This window comes from Macaca mulatta, chromosome 4 (assembly GCF_049350105.2).
Source record: "Macaca mulatta isolate MMU2019108-1 chromosome 4, T2T-MMU8v2.0, whole genome shotgun sequence".
NCBI lineage: Eukaryota > Metazoa > Chordata > Mammalia > Primates > Cercopithecidae > Macaca > Macaca mulatta.
Window position 1 is genome coordinate 163,899,953 of NC_133409.1, and position 23,584 is coordinate 163,923,536.

The window sequence follows — 23,584 nt, forward strand, 5'->3', positions numbered from 1 at the left end:
ACACACACACACACACACACACACACACACACACACACACATACACGCCTTAGGAGCCTGTGGCTATCTTTGTGGCTTGGCCAAGTTGGCCCAATAGTTCAACTTCATTTGACGGTCAGGTTTCAAAAACCTATTTATTGGTGTTGTATCTTAGAGTCTTAAAAATTTTAATTAGCTGGGCGTAGTGGCATGTGCCTGTAGTCTCAGCTACTCAGGAGGCTGCAGGAGAATCGCTTGAACTCAGGAGGCAGAGGTTGCAGAAAGCCGAGATTGTGCCACTGCACTGCAGCCTGGCAACAGAGCAAGACTCTGTCTCAAAAAAAAAAAAAAACCCAACAACAACAACAAAAAAAAACAATTTAGTTTTCAGTTTTCTTAATGTTTCCAATTCAGCTAATAATTTACTTGTTGATAGCTATAGGTGTGATAGGAATGTGGATCAAAGAAAAAAAGTTTTTCAGAAGGAGAAAATATGACACCAAAGCAGAAATTTAAGGCATTATTTTTGTGCGCCTTACAGTCGGCTTGACATATATGTGTTGACATCTTCCAACCAGATCTCTTTTACTCTGGATGTATACATTAAGCCACTTATTGTACACTCCATCTGCTGCTTGCACATTTGCCTTCAACTCAATACATCCAGAATTGAATTTATTGTCTCGCTACTTTCTTCTTCCTCATCTGCCTTTTCTTCCTATATAACTTAAATGAGTGAATGGCAACACTACTTAACCAAGTGCTAAAGCTAAAAGCTTGGCAATGTGTTGACTTTTGTGTTGTTCTTTTTAAACCCCAAACCATAATATGATACTTTGATATCATTTCTTGGGTACCTCCTACTTGGTAGGCTCTGTAGTAGGTACCATCTCATTTAATGTTTACAACAATCCTCTGTGCAACCTATTATTGGCCTATTTTCTAGATAAGGAAGCTGAGGCACAGAGAAGTTAAATAGCATGCTCTTGGTAACACAGGCAATAAGTGGCAGAGTCAATATGCACTACTTTCAGCTTCCTCAACGTATCTCAAGTGGTTGCCTAGAACTTTTCTTCTCTATCTGTTTGACTTACCTTTTATTTATTTATTTTTTTGAGACGGGGTTTCACTCCTGTTGCCCAGGCTACAGTGCTATGGCACAATCTCAGCTCACTGCAATCTCCACCTCTGGGGTTCAAGTGATTCAAATGGAACTTAGAGACCATTTGATTAAATCCCTCAGAAGAAAGAGAATCCCAGAAAGATACAGCAATTTACCCAAAATTCTGCTGCTAGCAAACAGTAGCCTATTTCTACTTTATTTACTCAGCTTCTCTCTATCATTTTGCCTTTTTGGGGTCAGGTTGATCTCCATTTGGGTGGGTGGTTATACCTGAGAGCCTGGGCTCTACCGACTTGTCTCTGGAGGCACTCAAGAGGGCTCAGTGCTGTGCCTCACTTCTTCAAGGTCATCCAAGACTGACTGTAAGACAGTCTCGTTATCTGGTGTTGTAACCTCAGAGCAGCCTGCAGCGTGACCAGTCACTCACTGAACAGAACAACAGCCAATTCTGTCACCCGTCCAAGGATTTGTAGCTTAGCCATGACATCTGGGGAAAGTGTTTACAGAGTCCAGCGCTGGACTCACTGAAGACATGTACTCACATCTGGAGTCTAGACAGCGTGGCTCTCTCATCTGGGCTCACAGCTTCTTCACACCTCCTGCACTTCTTTCTGACTGCTTCTTTACCCCGGTTTTCATTTTACTAAAGCTTCTTCCCTACCGCCATGTGCTTCTCTCTCTTGTTTTCTTCTTCCTTTTTTTTTTCTTTTTTCAAATCACATTGGGCTTAAGTTTTTCCAGATAATCCTGACAAACTTCTTAGAAACAGGTTTTCCCAACAATGAGGAGATCATACAGGCATAATGTCATGGTAGACAATGTCCTAGCAACGTTCTGATACAAGGTTTTCTACTGACCAGCTGCATGACCTTAAAAAAAATATATCACTGTGGCTTGGTTTTGAAAAAGTTAGACTACATTTGGTGCAGTCCAAATGTATGTTTTTTTAAAAAGCAACAAAATCCTTTCTTCAAATACAATTGTATGAGGAACATCAATATGGGGAAAAATGAAGAAAAGCTTTTCTGATTAACATGAGGGAGGGGGCAGAATAACTTTTTCACCTTCAAGAATCCCTAATGAATGCTGGGAGCAATAGAGCTCCTGGCATGCACAAATGGAAAATCTTTGGCCTGGATGATCTTGGAAGTCTTTTCTATTTGGTAGGTATGGCTGAAACAATAATGCTCATCACATATACTCTTTGTACCCTACACTCCTCAGCACCTTGCAGCTAGGTTTTGCAATGCAAATAGTTCTGGCCAATGTGGGCAGACATGATATGTCATTACTGAGTCAAGACAGTGAAAACTCATGTGATTCTTGTAAGATACAATAAATCTTTCTGAGTTTATCTTCCAAGAGTTTAGCCTGTTAACTTCCTTATCCTTTGTTCTCAAACTCAACTTTCTTGTTCTTCCTTGCCCCTTGTTACCATAAACAGCCTACCCCCTTCCCATCAGCTCTAATCAATAACTCACATCCATTCCCTTGGTTACCTGTACCCATTGTTCCCCTGAAACTGCATGTCTCACATGCTCCACATCTGTACACCTCACGTCCCCCTCCCCTTCTATATTTAGGAAAATATGTACAAGTAGCCAATTGGGTCAGCTCAGTTTGTGCAGTTCGACCCCAGCCCATAGGGGAGTCACACAAAGATAGGGACTGCATTAAGGATAAACCCCGCCTCCCCCGGTCTCCTTTGTTCTCCGTGCTCTTGCAATCTTGATTAATGCAGGTAGCATCTTTCTGCAGAAGTAAATTGCCTTGCTGAGAGAATTAAACTTTTGCCTGAGTGCTGGTTTTACTTTGTGTCACTGAGCATTTATTCCTAGAGCATTTTTATATTCAACATTCTTCATACTTTTTTCCCTTGCTGCAGTGACAAAAGAGGCTGCCTCTTGCATGGGGTGTACCTATGAGAAGATGAACTCTCTGTTAGCCTGGGTCCTTGAATGGCAATGTGGAGCAGAGATGTTTATGGTGCCACTATGGACATATAGTATGATTGAAAAACAATCCTTTGTTGTGGTAAGCCACTGGGATTTGGAGATTAATTGGCATGCTGAACTGAAGCCAGCCTATGTTGATTAAGGAGAGAGGTAAGAAGAATAAAATTAGGAGAACAAGATCAAACTTTCCTTCAAGTTAGGGCTTATTCAGCTATCTGTGCATTGTGGAACTATCTCTTTCTACTGAGTTATATGATTAGACAAACCAGACAGTTTCCATACTGGTTTATTTAAATGAAATTCAATAAAAAAGGAGTCTCCTGAATAATAAATAGAAATGCTTTGAATATAATTATTCAAATCTCTTCAAGTCTATAAAACAATTTTTAAACAAAATCCTTTCCCCAAATAGGGGTCCATACATTTCTACAGAATCCTATACCTTGGAAATAGAAAGTTAGAGCTCTCAGGGCATCTTTGGAGAGGAGGGCATCAGAACAGGCTGGAGCAGAGGCTGCTTTCGTATTGTAATGCAGGACTTCCTTCCTGAGGGCTTTCTCTGTTTCTTCCCCCAAGGGCACTGTGCTAACTGAGGATCATTATTAGTTGGTATAAATACTCCAGCTCCTACCTGGGGATTAGTGAGAAGTGGAGGTAACTCTGAGTCCCATATTGTACAATGAATCTTGCAGGATTAAGCTCCAGTTACTCAATGGGTTAACTGGCATAATAAAATCCCCTTTATTGGCTGCCTTTCTTTCCCTCTTTCCCTGTTCCACTCCCTTTTTCCTTACTGTTCCCCCCGCCCCTCCGTGGTATCACATATCAATAAACCACTGCACATGAATCCTTATCCCATGATTTTGGGGGAACCCAAACCAAGACAAAAGCCATTTAGCCCAGTCACTCCATTTTCCACAGGTCCAACCAGTCTCCTCCAGGAAATTTCTAAATGACATGAATTCATTGGATAAGTGATAAAATCAGGTATTTGGGTGGGTTTTTTTTAATGGACATCACAAAAGAGTTGAGAGTTTCTAACTGGAATTGAGTTAAATCCACTATGGAACTGTAGCAGTGCCTCCTACTGGGTTTTGCTGTTAAGAGATTGCTAAAACTCATCTCCCACTTATTAAAACAAAAGTCTTAAAAGAATGCACCTTGTTTTTATGCTGAATCTCCCATTTCCATTTGTTCACAAGTGCAAGAGTATTGTCACATGACCATTGCCCCTAAAGTATTCCTGGTTTACTGGGTAAAGGCTGATCAATGTTCTTGGGAGAGTGTTGGACTATAGAACAGAAAATGCTAATGGATACAAAGAAAAGAGATGAGTGCTCCAAGGGGTGTAATGTCAAATAGATTTTTGTATTAGAAGCATTTGAGGGAGTGAAATGGGAGAAATGATGCTGATGATCTCAGAGTATAATGTCTGATTTCAGGAGTGGCACAGCAAAAGGAACAAATTACAAGGTATAACGACAGAAGGAAGTGGCTAAAACAAAGTGAGAACAGTGGAGGAAAGATGGCAGAGAAGTATATAGCCGTCAGAGTAGGGTCGTATTTCTAATTCCTGTTAGTAATGAACTTCATGTTTCTAAATGTACACTTAGTCTTTATATTTGTAGATTTCTCAAAAAATGTTGCCACTCTCTCTCTCTCTTTTTTTTGTTTTCCGCCAACACACCCACTCCTCATCTTGGCTCCTTGGCTCCATAACTTTAGGAGCCTCATTTACCTCTTTTCTCTTCCCATATTCTTTGCAAATACCTCTTTTTAAAATGTTGGTGCTCCATAGGTGTTAAGTCCTACATTCTCGGTAGTTCCCGGTCAGCCTTTTTCTCTGGATGATTATATCTATTCTCACGGTATTAATTCCCATCTGTATGCTGACAAGTCCCAAACCAATATCTCTAGCCCAGACTTCTTTCCTGAGCTCCTTCAGTTGTATACCTCAGGGGCACCTCAAATCGAACGTGTTCGAAACAGAATTTTTCACAACTCCAACCTCCCACCTAAAACCCACGAAACACTTTCTATTTGACTTTTCTCTATCTTAATAAATGGCAACACTGGGATCCAAGCTTTATGAAGCCAGAGACTTTTATATGTTTTATCTACTGAAATATCCCCCATAGAATGGTGCCTAAAAAAAGAGTAGTTATTAAAAACTATTTGAATGAATGACTGCTTGACTCTTCCATACTCTATAAAATCAACTAAAAAGTCCAGTTTAGCTCTGGCTGATTAGTTGCTTGCCAAATTTCTGTCCAGTTCATCACAGTGCAAAAATATAGGAGAAGTCCAATAATAGGAAATAAGTTTATCACATCGTTATTAGTAGCAACTAAATTTCATATTGATATATATGATTTTAGATTGGGTAATAATTCATACTCTGTGACTGAAAAATGTGAATATTATGGAAAAGGGAATAATATATAATAGTGCATTTTTCAAGGGAGCATTGACTATTTCAAATATAGGATATTTTTAGTACATTCATATATAACTATATATGTGTTTAATGTACAAACAAGTGACTAGAAAAAAATATAGCAAAGTATTAATACTGATTTTCCTTAGAATAATGGTTTTTTAAAATTTTTATTCTTTATACTCTTGGCTCTTTACCAAGTTGTCTACAAATAAGCATGCTTCACTTTTATAACCAGAAAAGAGGCCTAAAATATTTATATGTAATAAAATCAAGGTTAAGCATTTGGTTCTTACCCTTTTTTGGGGTGAGGTGGGGTGGGGTGGGGGATCTCACTCTGTCACCCTGGCTGAAGTGCCGTAGCATGATTATGGCTCACTGCAGCCTTGACCTCCCCAGGCTCAAGTGAACCTCCTACCTCAGCCTCCCGAGTAGCTGGGACTGCAGGTATGTGCCACCATGCCTGGCTAATTTTTTGTATTTTTTGTAGAAATGGAGTTTTACCATATTGCCCAGACTGGTCTTGAACTCCTGGGCTCAAGCAATCTGTCTGCCTCAGCCTCCCAAAATGATGGGGTTAAAAGCCTGAGCCACTGCATACAGCCTCTCTTTTTTTCATATTTTAAATTTTTTACAGTTTTCTTTTATTATTCAGTTAATTTTACTGAAAATATTTTCTTTTGATATCTAATAATGAAGTCAAATGTTTATTTTTTAATAGAACTACAAAAAAAAAAAGAAAATGGTTTTATGTCCTGTGTCTCCTTATTTTTTAAGTACTAATATACAATGGAATATAACATTCTTTTTATTTTATGTAACTACTTACAAAAGATCTGGGCCCTAGATGCTTCTGTAAAGAATATAGAGTCAACAGAACAATATTGCTTTTTATATTAATGAAGGTATGGGTTAAATACCCTCATCCTGAGTTTTAATTGCCATTTATAAACTTTATGGTTCTTCATAAGTAAATCTGTAAATTGCAAAGCAGTAGTACCCATCACAATAAGAATACATTTCTCTGTCTCCACAGATATAGAAATATGACCAAATGTGCTATTACGAATGAAGATTGTTATATACATATAACCTGCTCCGAGAAAGGACTTTGTGAAAGAGGAAAGTAAAAATATGACTATGAAAAATTTAGAAAGATTATAAATATTCCTATGTCTACAAAATATGAGTGTACATAGAGTCTTTAAATGTGACCCATGTTAAACACAAATTTTGTTGTGAACTGAGAAAAGTTTATATCGTCATTTCAAATAGCTTGGATTTCAGAGAAGAATAGCACCTAGGAAGAAAAAGACCATCTTTTGTTTCATCAGGGTTCAGTATTAATTCAAAAGAGTGAATGGATTCCTTCTTGTTCTCTTCCCCAACCACCTAGCAATTTAGCTATATATCTCAAGCAAGCAGAGTTTTACATAAGCCTGTTCATTGCTTCCATCACACTCTCCAACACACATTCAATCACTCTCCTCTCCTATTTTGGGATAAGCAGTTGTGAAATTTTGCTGAAAATTTCTTACTGTGCCTTTGAGATTAATTCCCTCTGTTAAGTGAATACGGATGGAAATAATTAACCTTTCACTTGGTTTTAATAGAAAAAATGTAGAATTTCGGTAGCACTAACTTACTTTATAGGCTATTACTTCTACTGTCTCCATCCCATCTCTTCCCACATGTGACCATCTGGTTGGCTGAATGCAGCTGTTCATTTGTGTCATTTGCATGACTACAGGTCCAAAGAGCATAATAGGAGGCAAAGGAAATCATGCACATGTGGGAAGGGGAGAGCTGAGTTATGGACCCCAGGAGTTCTCATTTTGGATAATTTCTGAAAATGCATAGCATATCACTGCTGGGTGATGTGATTGTTAAATTGCTGTTCTGGCCTCAGAAAGGGAGCCTGGGTGCAGCAATTGGTGTTTGGGAAAAGAAACATGTTTATGGTATTATATGTTCAAATGACAGGTGAGATTTAATAAGCAGGAATACAATATCTCCTGCCTTTACTGCACACCTACTCTGACCATGGGAAATGAAATGTATACAATATGGTGTTCGATGTTGAGTATCAGATACATAATCCCACCTTCTAGGGACTTTTGAGGATGTCTCTGCCTGCCTTTTTTTTTTTTTTTTTTTTTTTTGAGATGGAGTCTCACTCTGTCAGCCAGGCTGGAGTGCAATGGCGTGATCTCGGCTCACTGCAACCTCGCTTCCTGGGTTCAAGTCATTCTTATGCCTCAGCCTCCCAAGTAGCTGGGACTACAGGCATGTGCCACCATGCCTGATTAATTCTTGTATTTTTAGTAGAGACAGGGTTTCACCCGATGTTGACCAGGCTGGTCTCAAACTCCTGACCTCAAGTGATCTGCCCGCCTAGGCCTCCCAGAGTGCTGATATTACAGGTGTGAGCCACTGTGCCTGGCCTGCCTGTCATTCTATACCCTAAGGACAGACTCTGGAGTTCAAACCCAGAAATCTGTGTTTTAACAAATTCTTCAGAAAATTCTGACACATACTCAAGTTTGAGAACCACTGGCAAAATCTTTCAGCCATTTACTCGAGGTGATGTTTCTTTCTACTATTTTAGATCCAACTATGTTGTTTTTTGATGTGTTTTGTTTTCACTCTTTCATTCCTTTTTTTTTTCCGGGTATCCAACAATTTTCACTGGACAATCGAATTATGTCTAACAATTGTTTCTCTACCCTGAATAACCTCTCCACCTTGAACTTTTTTCCAGGGGTGGGGGTTACTTATTCTCATATTTTTTTCATTGATATATTATATTATAGTTGTGCATCTTTTTTGGATATGTGTGATATTTTGATATCTGTATACAATGTGCAAAGACCAAATCAGGGTAATTGGGGCATCTATCACCTTAAGCATTTATCTTTTCTTTGTGTTGAGAACATTGCAATATTTATTTTCTAGCTATTTTGAAATATACATTAAATTATAAACTATAATTTTTCTATTGTAGTATCAAATACTAAAATTTGCTCCTTTCATTTGACTTTGTTTGACCTTTTAATCTTTTTTAAACATCCCTTACATCATGGCCTCTTACTTCAACCCCTAGAAACTCCCCAGTGTCAATTGGATGAAGTCCAATTGTCCTGCCCTGTTCTGTAACACTCCACATGGTACAAGCTTCTGACAGTAACTTACGAACTTATTTTTTTTTTCCTTTCTTCACAATTTAATTCTGTGGTGAAATTTATTTCCTTAATGTCTATACCATTCCTTGCATATATTTTTCCTCTGTGCTTTTGTTTACCCTCTTCTTCCAGGTCTAGATCATTCTTTTTTAACCGTTCTTGTGTTTTCTTTTCTTTTTTTTTTTTGAGATGGAGTCTTGCTCCGTCACCTAGGCTGGAGTGCAGTGGCGCGATCTCAGCTCCCTGCAAGCTCTGCCTCCCAGGTTCACACCATTCTCCTGCCTCAGCCTCCCAAGTAGCTGGGACTACAGGTGGCCGCCACCATACCTGGCTAATTTTTTGTATTTTAGTAGAGACAGGGTTTCACTGTGTTAGCCAGGATGGTCTCGATCTCCTGACCTCGTGATCCGCCCACGTTGGCCTCCCAAAGTGCTGGGATTATAGGTGTGAGCCACCGTGCCTGGCCCCTTCTTGTGTTTTCAAATCCTAATCACCTCTCAGTTTTCACTTCTTTCAGGAAGACTTTCCCATCACCTCATTTACTTACTCATTTACTTGCTTACTTACTGTTCATTCCTCTCCTCTGACCACTACATGTACCCTATCTTATACACATGTCCTCAAGGACAAAAAAATTTGATTTTGACATTTTTTGTGTCTTTTCACCCAATAGCTTACAAGGCAGACTGAAGTGTTAATAAACCGTAGTGGTCTTTGAATAATAACTCCAAAGTTTTGAAAAATAGGTAGAAGGCTTATCTTCAGTGAATTGTTATTTAGATTGACATATTAGTATTTAATTGTTGGTCACGATTCACTATCCTAACTAGAAATCACTCTGGTGTTTTGGGATGAAGGTAACTGTGCAATGAGAGGTCATTGTTCTGTAGAAGCAGAGGAGCTCCGATGGCCAGTGGCAGTGAATAGCTCTGAGGATGGAATTATTGAACCAAGATAAGGAAAACTGGCACCGGCTTCAGTTTCTTTCAGTGTCAGAATTGCAAGTTTTCTAGTGTCACAAAGATAATGTTCTGGTTTTCTGTCAATGATACAAAAAGAACAAGGTGGGGATGTGGGAGGAGGAAGAAAATCCATCTCTCTGCTTGCCTTTGCTACTACAGGAGAAAAGTATGTTGGAAAATGAGAAAATTACATCAACTATACAACTCAAATGATAAACAAAGTCCTTATTGTAAATTCCAGATAAAGTTCTGATTTGCTATATGAGGTTGGTCAAGTAACTTCATGCTCTGATACTCAGACTTCATCTCTCAAATGAAGATTCGAATCCCTTGTCCTTGGGATTGTAAAAATTCAAGAGATAATGGCTGTTCCTGGATCAGAAGTTGGCCAATTAAATCCTTGCTATTCTGGGGCTAGTATTGGGACAAGGTGTGAAGTGCAGGGTGTTCATCGTACCAAGGATGACTGCCTTTGTTTCCCATGTCCTGCATTCTCCTTCTACTATTGGAGCTTTCAGGCCCAAAGGAGCTATGAAGAGAAGAAAGTCAAATGCTCAAGCAGATATGAGGGAAATAGCATGGCTATACCTTTATTAGGATAAATAGATCTTATCCCTGGGTTTCCCTGGATACAGAAATATAAACGTCCATTTACTTGTGGAAACTATGCTTGCATAGTATCTCTAGATTTCCCGAGTTCCTGCCATGAGCCAAGCAACATGCTAGATGACCTTACATAGATCACTTCAACCTGGTCACAGCTCCATGACGTAAATTGCCCAAAGAAGAAAAAAAATTCAAAGAAGGATATGTTGATTTCCCAGAGATATTTTTTACTCCGAAGATGATGTTCTTTCTACTCTCCCAGGATGCCATTCTGAAGCCAGCATGACCTAAGAGAAGAAGCCACACAGAAGAGGAGGGAAACTTGTACTAACTGTAAAAGTTTTGATCCAAGTGGCAGCTGTATTATTAAAGCCCCGGAGTTCCCTATTTTACTTGGGATAATCTACACAAAACCATATCAGTTAAGAATATTGAAGGGTGGAAATCAATAAGAATATAACATGTCTATGCCTGGGATAAAGTTGCAAACAATTTTTAAGTAATAGAGCATCCACTCCTGTCTGATCTAGATTCAAGACTCACTGGCACAGATTTATCAGTCTCACAAAACACTGGTTATTTTGCTCCTTCACTACTCCATTAGTTGTGCAGTCGTCTTGGGGCATCAGAGGTGAGTCCTTAAATGGTGGTTGGTCAACTCTCAGGGAAGCATGGGAAAGAGTATGAGACAGGTTCCCTACTCCATGCACTGGCCCTAAGCACTTAACATGGAGTCCCTCTTGCATGCTTCATTTGGTTCACAGGCTCCAGCATGACACTGGCCTTAGAACATCATCAGGTATCCTGAACCATTTCTTTGTTCTTTTTCCTGTCTTGTGCTCATGGTCCTGCCAACCCTTGATATTTGTTTAAGGTTCTCATTAGAAGACATCCTTCATGCCTTTTCTCCTGCAAAGGAGCAGATTATCCTTTCTAGAAGAGATTGATGGCCTATTTAGAAAGACCCAATTGCTAGAAATACAGAGTGAGTTCTTTGTCCAGCTTGGAGAACAGGTGGGGCAAATCCCTGTTATTTGCTGTTGATGTTTCACCCCTCAAAAGCCTAACAAAAAGGTTTCTTGCTATAGCAATGAAAAATAAAATACAAGTTAAATTCTCAAGGCACTCCGTAAGATAAGCCTTTGGCAGCATTCCCTCCTAAATTTATATTTCAACAGAGGTTATTTTTCCATATTAAAATGAACACAGGGAAATTATGAGAAGGAAGAGGAGAGGAAAAGATGGAAGAATTAGTAAAATGAATCCAAAAGGAGAAATTTAGATCTCAGGTTAGCAGTATATCTCTGAAATTTTGTTCTGTCAGTGCTTAATTTATCTGTGCACTAATGAAGGTAAATACTTGCTACTCTAATCTTAAAATCTCAGTGTTTCAACATAGTAAAAGCAAATTTTTCCAACACATTAGCATCTCATACATATCAGCCTTTGGGGGCTAGTGGAGGGGCTGTATACTCTGTTTCACACAGTCATTTGGGAACCTAGCTCCAGCTTGTAGCTTGCCATCTTTAAGAACTCAGGTTCTCCAATTATATTCTTTGCTTTGGGCAAAATGAAAGAAAAGCACAAGTGGAGAGTATTTCAGGAAGCTTCTAGGGGTTAGGACTAAAAGGGGCATACTTTCTCCAACATTCCATGGGTCAAAATTGAGAAATATGGCTTCATCTGTCTGTAATGGAAGCTATAAATAGAGCTTAGTTGTGTAAACAGGAATTTTAAAAAGCAGGATTTGGAGAAAACCCACATTGTTTGGTAATAATTTGGGACCAGAGCTAGGAATGGCTTTCCCCACTAGTAGTACTTCTTTCTGGCTAAGAGAGGAGTGTCCAACCAAGCTTTGGGAGCCTCTGGTTAGCCTTTTTAAACATTTAAACTGCATGTGGTAAAAGAAAATTTGACCTTCTTTTGTACTGTGTACAAATTCACAAAATATACCAGTAATTAATTTTTTGAATGTAAGTGAAGAGGTTTTATGTACTAGTTTAAATCTTAAATTGATGCTGCCATGAAAACATTTCATAGGTGTCTATATTTCTGCTGGCTTAAAATTTAAAATACATTTAAAAAATTATAATCTGTAATGTACCTGAAATAAAATTTTGAGCAGAAAATAACCCCAAAATTGGTGTGTTCTTTTCTCCCAAAAGCTTTCCCTTAAGTAGAAATAGAAAGGGTTACTGTAGGATTAGCATGGCAAGTAAAAATATTCTTTCAGCAAAACATACATTCTTCTATTCAAAAATACATAATGGCAAATACTCAATAGTTGATTATAGATCAACATTTGGGTAATAGAGTTGTTGTAATTTCCCCATACTCCTCTATGTTGCCATTACAATGCACTAAAAAGCATTATTAACACCGTGATAAATTACATGTGCATAGAGATATATAAGTCAGAGTTTAACTAGAAAAATAAAAACCAGTTCCGGTACCTATGCTTAGAGAATTGGTTATACAGGTGATGGAGGAATTTAAAATGCAAATAAGACACAATAGAGTAATCTAAGATATTTAAACAGCAGGAAACCACTCCTAGTCTGAGGCTGGAGAGATAAAGGAAGGAGGTAGTGTTCCCTGGCACAGGGGCTGGGGTTACTGAGTGGAAGCCCGAAGCATAGCAGATGTGTCCTGCAGGAAGTGGTAACGTGGAGATTATGAAGGTGCTGGATATGAAGGATGTGAAGGAGCTGGCCCTGTGGAGAGTATAAAACCAGTGTCCAAAAGTCTGCTGGAGAGAAGAAGAGAAAGAAACACTCGGTTTCTTCTCTCCTTACCTCTCACCTCCCACAAGCTTCTGCCTGTGTCTACCATTGACCAAACACAGCCAAAGTGTGGCCGATAGTCAGAAAGGAAAATGCTTGGTACCTGCTTTTCCTCTGATAACACAGAGGAACAGAGAGTAAAGACCAATGCCTCCGAAACAAGGACACCCAGGATCATCAAATGCAATGAATGCACCTAGGCAGATCATCATGCGTGCTTTATATTCTCCACTGATTTCTCTTATTCAGAGCAAATGAATGATAGCCTCTCTCCATGTAGCTTCTTCAAGAGTACCTACAAGTTCAGAAGAATTCCAAAGCCTTCAAGTCATGTCTTTGAGTAAAACTAATGTTTGGTTTTAATAAATTGCTACCTAAGTTTCCAAAACACATGTTGGAAGTTTGATTTTTAGAATTGTGTTCTTGCTAGAAAAAAACTTTTAAAAAATAAACTAAAATAGTTGGGAAAATGCATCTAGACTTCACACCTAGAAGATCCTCTCCAAAAATATCTGAGAGATGAACATAGGAAGGAGATTGTGTACCTTGAGAATCTGAGTGGCAAATACTTTAAACTAAATGTCAAACTGACAGAACAGGTTGATAAACCCTGGGAATTCATTCCCCAGTCAACAAGCAAGAACTACACAAATAAATTCCCATACTTCCTACACTTCTCTAAAAATCTGTAACCTTTCTTTAGAGTTAGTTCAAAATCATGCAAATAACCTCAAAGATAAATAATTTGAGACACGCTGCTTTTTGAAAGGTGATAGAAATGAAACTGAAGTTGCAGAAATAAAAAGAGTTGGGCACAGGGAGAATCTCAGGGCAGTAATGAAAATGGCACATTTTCAACCCGGTAGTGCTAAACCTTATTAAAGAAATGTCTGGAAACATGTAAAATGCTTTAATAGTTCATAAAAATAATGAGCGTTCCAACAACTTTAGCCAAATTGATGTCACCAGAATTCTCTAAGGCTAGTGTCTAACGTGTATTTTGTCTGTGAAAAGCTGTTACTTTTTTTTTTTCAGAATGAATTACAGTCGAATAGAAAGAGCCAGAATTATGTAGCCCAAACAGCCTAATATGAGGCTGATTTAGGTATCTACTAAATGTATGGCCTTGGAACAAAGCATTTTCTCACAAGAACCCTCAGTTATTTCTTCAGTGAAAAGGAGAAATTACTTCTCTTATGGTTTGTGATAGGAATTAGCAATAATGTTTATAATGAGCTGACACATAGTAAATCAGTGTTCCATAAGTCTTGCTTGTGATTATTATCTTATTATTTGAGCATTTGTGCATAACACAAATTGACAAGGTAGCTTCCTTTAATATTATAATTTTTCTCTTCTCATCAAGAAAGAGATTATAACTTCTTGGAGACACCTTAAAAATGCAAACATCCTTGAGAGGAGTTACTTCTTTAAATAGTATCTGTGAATATAGTGGTTATTTTTAATACCCTTGCAAAGCTCAGTTGACAGTCACCAAAGAGCAAAATTGGGGCAGGTAGTTGGGTGGAAGGAGGACTTGCAGAAAGCTTTAATTCACATATTAATTGAAATGCTTGTCAAAAATGCAGGCAACTAGACACCATGCCTAGGATGTTAGAGCCCAAGAATCTGTATATTTACTAAGCAAGCCAATTGACTCTGAATTATGTAGCCTGGAACCTCACTTTGAAAAAATCACTGCTTTACAGAAAATATGAGAAGTTGCCAGGGAGGAGGAATTGAGTGGTGAGTGGTCATCCAACACAGACTACAGCTCCTTAAAAGTTTTGCTAAGCTTCTTGATTCTACCTTATTTTGTTGCCAAACAAACAAGAATAGACTCAGAGTAACCCAAAGGGTTTTATGGCTTGATGCCATAGCTTTGAGTCCAGGAAATCCTTTAAATGCCAGAACCTGTTGTTGAGGAGAGGGGAGTGGTATCTACAATTACATATTTAGAACTGCATTTTGGCATGATTAAAAAAATAGTCACTTTTTGCAAAGTATAGTGAATTTATCAATGCAGGTAGAGGGCCAAGAACCCACATTACCAGGGAACGGACAGTACTCATTTTGGCAGAGATGGAGGGTGGGCAGACTGGTATGATCCTGACTCACATTTCAGAATAGTAATTGTGCTTCTCCTTTGCCACTTGACCTTGACCTTTTCTTGCCATGTTTTATTTTCTGTCTTCTGTCTGCTATATTTTGTACTCACCACATCTACCACCCTTTCTTCTTACTCATCAATGATTTGAGTTGGCCTGTGGCTAAAAAGGTCACTCACCTACCCTATATATCCCAGCCCAAATGTTAAAGAAGTGACTTACTCCCGGGTTCTTTAATGATTCTATATTGAGTAATAATAATGACAAAAATCATCATTGCTTTATTAATACTCCTGCCACTACTAGGAATATAACAAGTAAATGCAAAGAAAAACTAAAACTAAAATGCCAGAAAAACTAAAATTAATTTTTAAAAATGTTATGGTTATCTATGTTAGTTCCAGTAAAAATACTTAAAAAGCATACAGTTTCATTGTTACAATAGTATTTTTCAGGGCTGAGATGATGAACCATCAGTAAATTCATTCCAGATTCAAAAGGAGAACCCACTAGTAGTTTGCTCCTCCCCCCTGTAATATCTTACTGTGACAGAAATAAACTCAAATTGCCAAATCACAGAGTAAATATGCAAGCTTCCTTTGCTGGTAGAAGTCTGTGAAATGTGTTCCTCCTGCTCTTTGGATTTCTGAACATGAAATTGAGTACCTTGTTCTTGGATCCAGCTGACAATCAAGAGAAGCTCACTGTTTTACATATTAGCCTCTGTAACTCTCTTTTTCCTTTAGACCTAGGTGACTTATGAAGCTGATAGCAGACCTTTAGAATCAGGAAAAGGCCAAGGCTGAAGTCTTTATTTAATCTGATTTCATGGAACATCCCCTTTTTCTTTTGGATCATAGGTGCTGTGAAGTATAAAACTTGAGCTGTATGTCAGTTTCAGTTGAGGCAGTTTAATAATTTTACATACATGATCAGTTTCACACCTGATTGTCTTCCTTGCTCCAAATCTGGAGAAATGGTAAATTTACTGACTCTGGATCTCAGTAAATACGAAGCAAATATAGAAAATACACCCTGAGGCATGGACTCTTCTATTAAATATACGATACTATTTACTAAAATCCTTAAACTTAAATATGGCCACTGATTTTAAAAATTAATTGCCTTTTTAAAGAACAAATATAGATTTACAGAAAAATTGAGATGATAGTACAGAGAGTTCCCATATTCCATCCCCTCTTTTGCACAGTTTCCCCAGTTAAAATCTTGCTTTGGAGCAGTGTATTTGTTATGATTAGTAAACCAATATTGATACATTATTATTAACTGAAGTCTACAGCTTATTGTAAGGTTTACTCTGTGTTTTACCTTCTATGAGTTTTGACAATGCATAAAGACATGCATCCACTATTGCAGTATCATACAGAACAGCTCATCACCCTAAAAATCTATCATATATCACCTACTTATTCCTCTCCACTCCCCTCTGCCTGTTTTCCTCCTGGCAACCACTGATCTTTTCATTATCTCCAGAGTTTTGGCTTTTCCAGAACATCAGACAGTTGGAATAATATAGCATGCAGCCTTTTTTGACTGGCTTATTTCATTTAGTAATTTGTATTTAAGTTTCCTCCTTGTCTTCTCATGGCCCTTTTTTTTTCACTGAGTATTTTATTGTATGGATGTACCAGAGTTTATTTATTTATTGTTCTACTGAAGAACATCGTGAATGCTTACAGTATTTGAAGACTACTCATAAAACTACTATAAACATTTATGAGCAGGTTTTTTTTGTGGACATAAGTTTTCAGCTTAATTGAGTACATCCTTGGGAGTGTAACTGCCGGATTGTATAGTAAGACTATGTAAGCTTTGTAGAAAGCTGCCAAACTATCTTCCAAGGTGGCTCTACCATTTTTCATTACTACCAGCAATAAATGAGAGTTCCTGTTGTTTTACAACTTTACCATCATTTGGTGGTGGTGTTCTTTGGATTTTACTCAAATAGGTGTGCAGTGGTATCTTATTTTAATTTGCAATTCCCTGAAGACATGATGTTGAACATCTTTTAGTATGCTTATTTGCCAGGTCATCTATATATATCTTCTTTAGTGAGGTTTTAGTTGAGATCTTTGGCCCATTTTTAAAATTGGATTGTTTATTTTCTTACTGCTGAGCTGTAAGAGTTCTTTGTATATTTCGAACACAAGCTCTTTATCAGTTATGTGTTTTACAAATATTTTCTCCCAATGTGTGTTTTTCTTCTCATTCCCTTAACAGTGTCTTTTGCAGGGAAGAAGTTTTTATTTTTAATAAAGTCAGTGTATCAGCTTTTTATTTCAGGGATTCTGCTTTTAGTGTTATATTTAAAAGCTTGTCACCAAACCCATGGTCACCTGGATTTCTTCTGTTATCTTTTAGTATTTTTAAAGTTTTGCAGTTTGCATTTGGATCTATGATTCATTTTCAGTAAACTGTGGAGTGTCTGAAATCTGTGTCTAGATTATTGTTTTATATAGAATGTCCAATTGTTCTAGAACCATTTATTAAATGGTTATCTTGTATCCATTGAACTGCCTTTGCTCTTTTGTTAACTATGAAAGATAGGTTGAAATAGTAAATTTCCCAACTCTGATTCTGAGTACAAAAGTAATTGGTTAAACCAAATACAGAAAATCTATACTGAAACGTGCTTTAGTATATCAAATATTTGGTAATGTTTGTTAAGATCCTTAAACTCAAACACAGCCATTAATTTTCCTGTTTCATCAGAGATATAAATATTTCACTGTGGCTTGAATTCTAATAATGAAGTAATCATTTATTGAATGTGAGATGCTAAGCTCTGTCTCTCTATATATATTCATTTAATCCTCACAAAACCCTTATGAGGTGTTATCAATATCCACATGGAGCATATCATAGAATGGTGGTTTGCAGAAGTTAAATACCTTGCCCATGGTCATCCAGTCAGAATATGGCAGAGCCAGGATGGGAAGTCACCAGGTGATTCCAGGAGCAAAGATCTTAAGCACCTTTTGATAATTTCTTCATGTTCTCCTTTAAAACTTAAGAGTCCTCACTTTAATTGGCTTCCACTTCAGGATTGTGGTGAAATGACTGCTGCAGTTCTGGGTCTCACATCTCTTCCAGGAACTTTAAAAAAGAAAATCAATGGAACTTTTTCTCAGAGAACCTCTTAGATGTCCCCTTTCATTTTGGTTTTTTGTGTATTCCTAAAACAACTCCAGTGAGCTGGGGAGTGATGAAAGGTGATTGACTTTGCCATATAGTGTTGATCAACTGCTGTTGAGGCAATTAAAATTATCCATAGAAATATAAGGCCCCTTGAGCTGGGGATAGTCAGGTTTCCTTGCATGGGATGGTGATGATGAGAAGACACCTATTTGGAAATAAGCTAGGCTCTAAGTAGAAAGCCAAGAATTTCCATGATACCTGTTTGTATACTTTCCCAATCACGTTGCACCTTCCAGCCTCATCTCCTGAGTACTTTCCTTAATTTCACTTAAACTAGATGGTCACTGTTTCTACTTATGCTCATGATAAGCTCCCTCTGTGCCTTTGCTACTTTGTAGAGGCATTGTACCTTTGAGTCGAAGACAGCTGGTTGCAAATTCTAGTTCTGTTCACCCAGCGTGAGTAACTTACCCTCCCCCATCCTTGGTTTACTCCATTGCAAAAATCGAAATCACAGATACCTCATAGAGTTACAACAACTATAAATTAAAAGAAGAACTTATCGCAATGCCTGTGGTGAGGAAAAATAAATGATTCCTTGAAATACCTCCTTGATAATACCTCCTTGCTAATAGCACACAATTGTCTTCTGGCTTCATCTCCATCTTATCTGTGTCAAGAGTTGAAAAATAACCAACGTATGAAAAGAGGGAAACATGGTAGTAAAAGCTTTTTTTCTAAATGTTTTATTTTAGACATTGGAAAAATAAACTTCTATAAAGTATGTTCAGAATCCTTGCCATGAACACGAGGCAAGGAAAGGAGCTAGCCTCTTACATTACCTTCTGTTCCTCAACAAAAGTGGCTCCTGGTGCCTGCAAAGCCTGAATTTCCCTCCCCTGCCATTGACATTTGGCTGATTCCTTTATTTCTTCTTAAAAATGTCACCTCTACAGAGAAGATATTGCTGATCCTTCAATCTTTCAAGCTCATTAAGTCTTCTGTCATTGGCTCAAACAACACTCCATCCTTCCCCTCTTTTAGCCCTCACCACATGTGTGATTATAGGTTCTGTCTTTGTCTTCTTCCCTGACTTGTGATCTCTCGAGGACCCAGGTGGCTTTATCTCCTTCATTGCCATAGCCTAGTGCTAGTATGGTCCCTGGCACACACACAGGCACTTAAACATAGCTCTTAGTTAAGTGAATGAACAATTGGAACCTGGACTGAAAAGTGACAATTCTCAGAATCCAGAAAGCTAGATAGACTTATTTGTTTGCTGCATATGCCTAGAAAAGAGTAAGAAAAATTAGCAGAAATAAAATATTTCTAACACAACACATAGATCTATTTACTGCCTTGTGGGAGTATTAAATGTCCAAACTGTTCCGTGAAAAGTAAAATGATAACTACATTGGGTAAGTTTTATTTCCAGTTGACAGACACATTCTTGTATAAGTGTCACATCATTCTTATTGAATCAAACCATATTTTACAAATGCAAAAAAATGGAGCAATAAGAAAATAGAGTATAAGAAAAAATAGAGGTAGACATGGCAATAAAACTAATTAAAATTAAAATAAAGGATGTGAGGCAAAATTCCCTGAAACATCTTTAAAATCCCATGGAATATTACAAAGAAAATGTTTAGAATGACTTAAACACAAATAAGGTGACTGACCTCATTAATATGTTAATCACATTAGACAATTTCTTTTGTATATTGAAAAATAATGCATAATATTTGTTGATTTAATTTCACTGGTTCCTGAAGTACAGCATTGAAATTAAACACTTCAGATAACAACTTGAATGTTCCAAACGCAGTTCATTGCAAACTTGGAAAAAACCAAATATAATACAGTGTGCTGCTGCATGGATTTTGGCATTTTTCAATTATCCTTGAAAGGGGAAGGAATCTACATACTCCAAGGTGATTATCATCAAGAGATCCATGAAAGGTGATTAGTATAAAGTTTGTATTTTAAAAAGTTGAAGCCTGAGAGAAATGTATTTATAAAACATTTATGACGGGAGGAGAATGGTGTAGAATACAGGATTGGAATTCAGATTTTCGTAGGTTTAAGTTCTAATTTCCAGTCAGCTATTTATTGCTATTTAATCACTCTGACATTGTTTTCAAAGCTACTTGATAAGGATAATAATTATAATAAAAACTCCATATTATTTTTGTTTGACTCAGAAGTAATATACACGAACCAGCTGACACAGAAATAATGGCACAATAAATAGTGAGTTTAATTTTATTGTGTAGAATAAGAAGCCACTTCTTGTCAACAAGACAATAGACTGCTTCCCTAACATGAAATCAAGTTCATTTCAACACTGAAGTTGAAACCACCAACAGTTACAAATACTCAGGTAAAGAGCAATATATTTGGCCAATGTCATACAAAGAAACAGTCCTTGTCTATTACAAATTGCATTTACCATAAATCCTGCTGACAGCTTTGGTAAGAAGGCCTCAAAAGGAAAATATTTGCAAAACTAGAAAATGCTCTGAGGGCTCAAAGGAGAAAAAGATACTACTGCCAGCAAAAATACCTGTAAGAAAGCTTTGTTCTCAGTTGAACTTTTTTTTCTGTCAGTCTAAAAACCACCGGTTTCCTCCACCAAATGCAAAAACCAGTAGAGGAAACAGAACTGATGGATGAGTTCAAAGCCAGATTTCCTTAAGCCTGTGATGGCAGGTAGAGTCAGGGATAAAGATTGCTTCTTCAAGTGATCTGATTTCTTGAACTTAATTTCACAGTCTATCAGTTACCTGAGAGACATTATTTTCTTCAGCTTGGTCAAGTCAAAAGCAAGATTTCACAGATATAAATAAAGAGAGGGAGTAATGTCTTCTTTCAGGGGAATATTACCCCCTAGAGACACGAACCAACTTCTTATAGCTGTTTGTACCTCTGATGTTTCCTGAAAGGTTGGTTAAACCATGGAATACCTTTAATAGCTCCAGCTTCCTCATGTGGAAAAAAAAAAGCCCAATAATATCTTAAATGTACAAATAAAGGACATTGCAGCAGTGGATAAAATGTTACCATAAGATTTACAATATCAGTGGTATTGTGTTATTGTTCTTAGGTATATTTTAATGCCTTTAACATACTTCTCTTGGATGATTTGGAAAACAGATCCTCTTAGCTAATAGAAACAAAATCAAAACAAATACTTTTCAGAAGGAATTAGCCTTCAGCGGTAGATTTGTGGGTTGTGTAGTATAAGAAGACTAGCAGAGAAAATTTTGATGTATTTATGTATTAATTCATTTTTATGTATTTATGTCTTCCCTTCTTCCACAAATGATTTAAGATGCCTAAAAACAACACAACGTGATTTTTAAAAATTAAAAATAACTCAGTGAGGAAATGAGGGCAAATAAAAGAAAGAAAGAAAAGATAGATTGACAATTGGTACAAAAACTACGGCCATGTGGTTTAGAATATGTGTTGTTTTGTCTACGATTCAGAATTAATTTTTAGTGAAACAGTTGCCCAAATGGTTATGGGCCAACAGAGATTTTACTTTTCAAAGACTGAGAAGAAATAAAGTGGTCCTGACCTGCTTCCCCTGGAAAGTACTTCTTGGACCCCACCATGATGGTAGGTGGCCCAGTCTATTTGGCTGAAGTTCCTGCATTTGACAGCTTGTATAGCTACAGCTTAATCACTGCTGAAACTTCAACAGAGGAAAAAGGGTATTCTAGGTATAATGAAAGTTAAACTTTTTTCTCTGTTATTCTGTATACCCTGCATATGGTCATCACAGATAATGCCTGCCAGAAAAGCTTCACAAAGCCTCCCAAGACAAAATCATATCAAAAGAAAATGGCCTCAGCTATAATGTAAATAGCAGTTTTTATTGTAGGTAGGACCACTTGAATCTACAGGGAGGATTTCCAAGGTCATGACTGTGTAGCTTTTCTCTCTCTCTAATTCTTACCCAGGGGATCGTCTATGTCAAGAATGACAAATAGATTTTCATATTGAGTTACAACTTAGCTCAATGGTTAATTGGTAGTTGATAGCTAACACTATACGTTGAGCAAAATTCTGTGCCTGAATCTGGCCCCAGTGAGAAAGACTAATGTGATCAATTAATGATATTGGCCAAGAGAGTGAGAAGAAGGGTGGCGGCAACTGCACTGAGCATATCTGGTTTCAGGAGTTTTCTGTTTTTTTAATTCTGATTATACCCCAGAGGTGCAGGAAATTGACCTTATGGTACCTATATTTCTTTCCTAAGACCCTTTTAGAAAGGGTGATGATGAGTCAAGAGTTTTCTCAACTCTATATAAGGAAAGAATGATGACTTTCCTCCATTCTGTGATTGCTTCCATGTGTATTTGTTGCTGTGAACAAAGTACCAATATGAACAACAGCATATTTCATATGTTGAAAAAATTATCCAATTTAAGCAGAATTGATCTGGATTGCAGATGAAGAGCGAGAAAAGGGATCCATATCCAGGGTTATATATTTTCTGTCATTACGTTACAGATCTTTTCATTATATTAATTTGCTATTAAGCCAGAAATAGGCAGTTATGACAATCTTCTGCTTCTAGTGTGTAGGTGGTTTCCAATTTTAGACTCTTCCTATTATGGATGGTAGAATGATTTCAAGTCCAACATAAGTCATGTTTGTCTTCTAAGATTCTGGAGGTATTACTTAATCCTCTAGGAATATGAAAAGTATTGTGGACATTATCATGATTGAAAGGGTAAACACAGATGTGTGTTGCCAGTGAATTTTTGAGCATGAATAGTGTGAGAACATCATCGATGGAATTCCAAGAACTTAAAATGCTGTGGGAAACTGGCTCCCAAAAAGTTACACAACATCTGACATGCAATTATCCTTCCACTAATCATTTCACTGAGAGTCAGTAGTGTTCATGAGGCTAGTTAGTTGCTTAAAAATGTTTAGAGGAGAACATTTAAAACTGTAATGAAATTGTAATTGTAGACTGAAATTTGTAGCTGAAGATAATGATAGAATCCAGGCAGTTACTATTATTTTCATATATAAATGTGTATAATGTATTGATCCATGACTGGAGTCATCTGTGATGTTGTAAAAGATCATAAAACTTGCTTAGAGAGCTACGGCTTCCCAAAATTGGTAGGTGAATTTCTTTTTACTGATGTTGAATGTATTTACATTTTTATTATTGGAATAGAAATCTGTTTGGTAGGAAGCGAGCAGGTGTCTCTGAGGAGATATCACAGTGGGAAATGTTTATGGAATTTCCATACTTGGTTTCCAC

The 23,584-nt window shown here is 37.4% G+C and overlaps 1 long non-coding RNA gene across 1 annotated transcript in view; it reads left to right on the forward strand.

Moving 5' to 3' along the window:
• Positions 1–287: 287 nt before the first annotated feature.
• LOC144340557 (uncharacterized) overlaps positions 288–23,584 on the forward strand; it is a 115,234-nt gene continuing 91,937 nt past the window's right edge. Inside the window, exons 1-3 of the long non-coding RNA XR_013416805.1 lie at positions 288–2,265; positions 3,979–4,044; positions 6,531–6,620. This is a non-coding gene — a long non-coding RNA (uncharacterized LOC144340557). The remainder of the gene's footprint in view (positions 2,266–3,978; positions 4,045–6,530; positions 6,621–23,584) is intronic.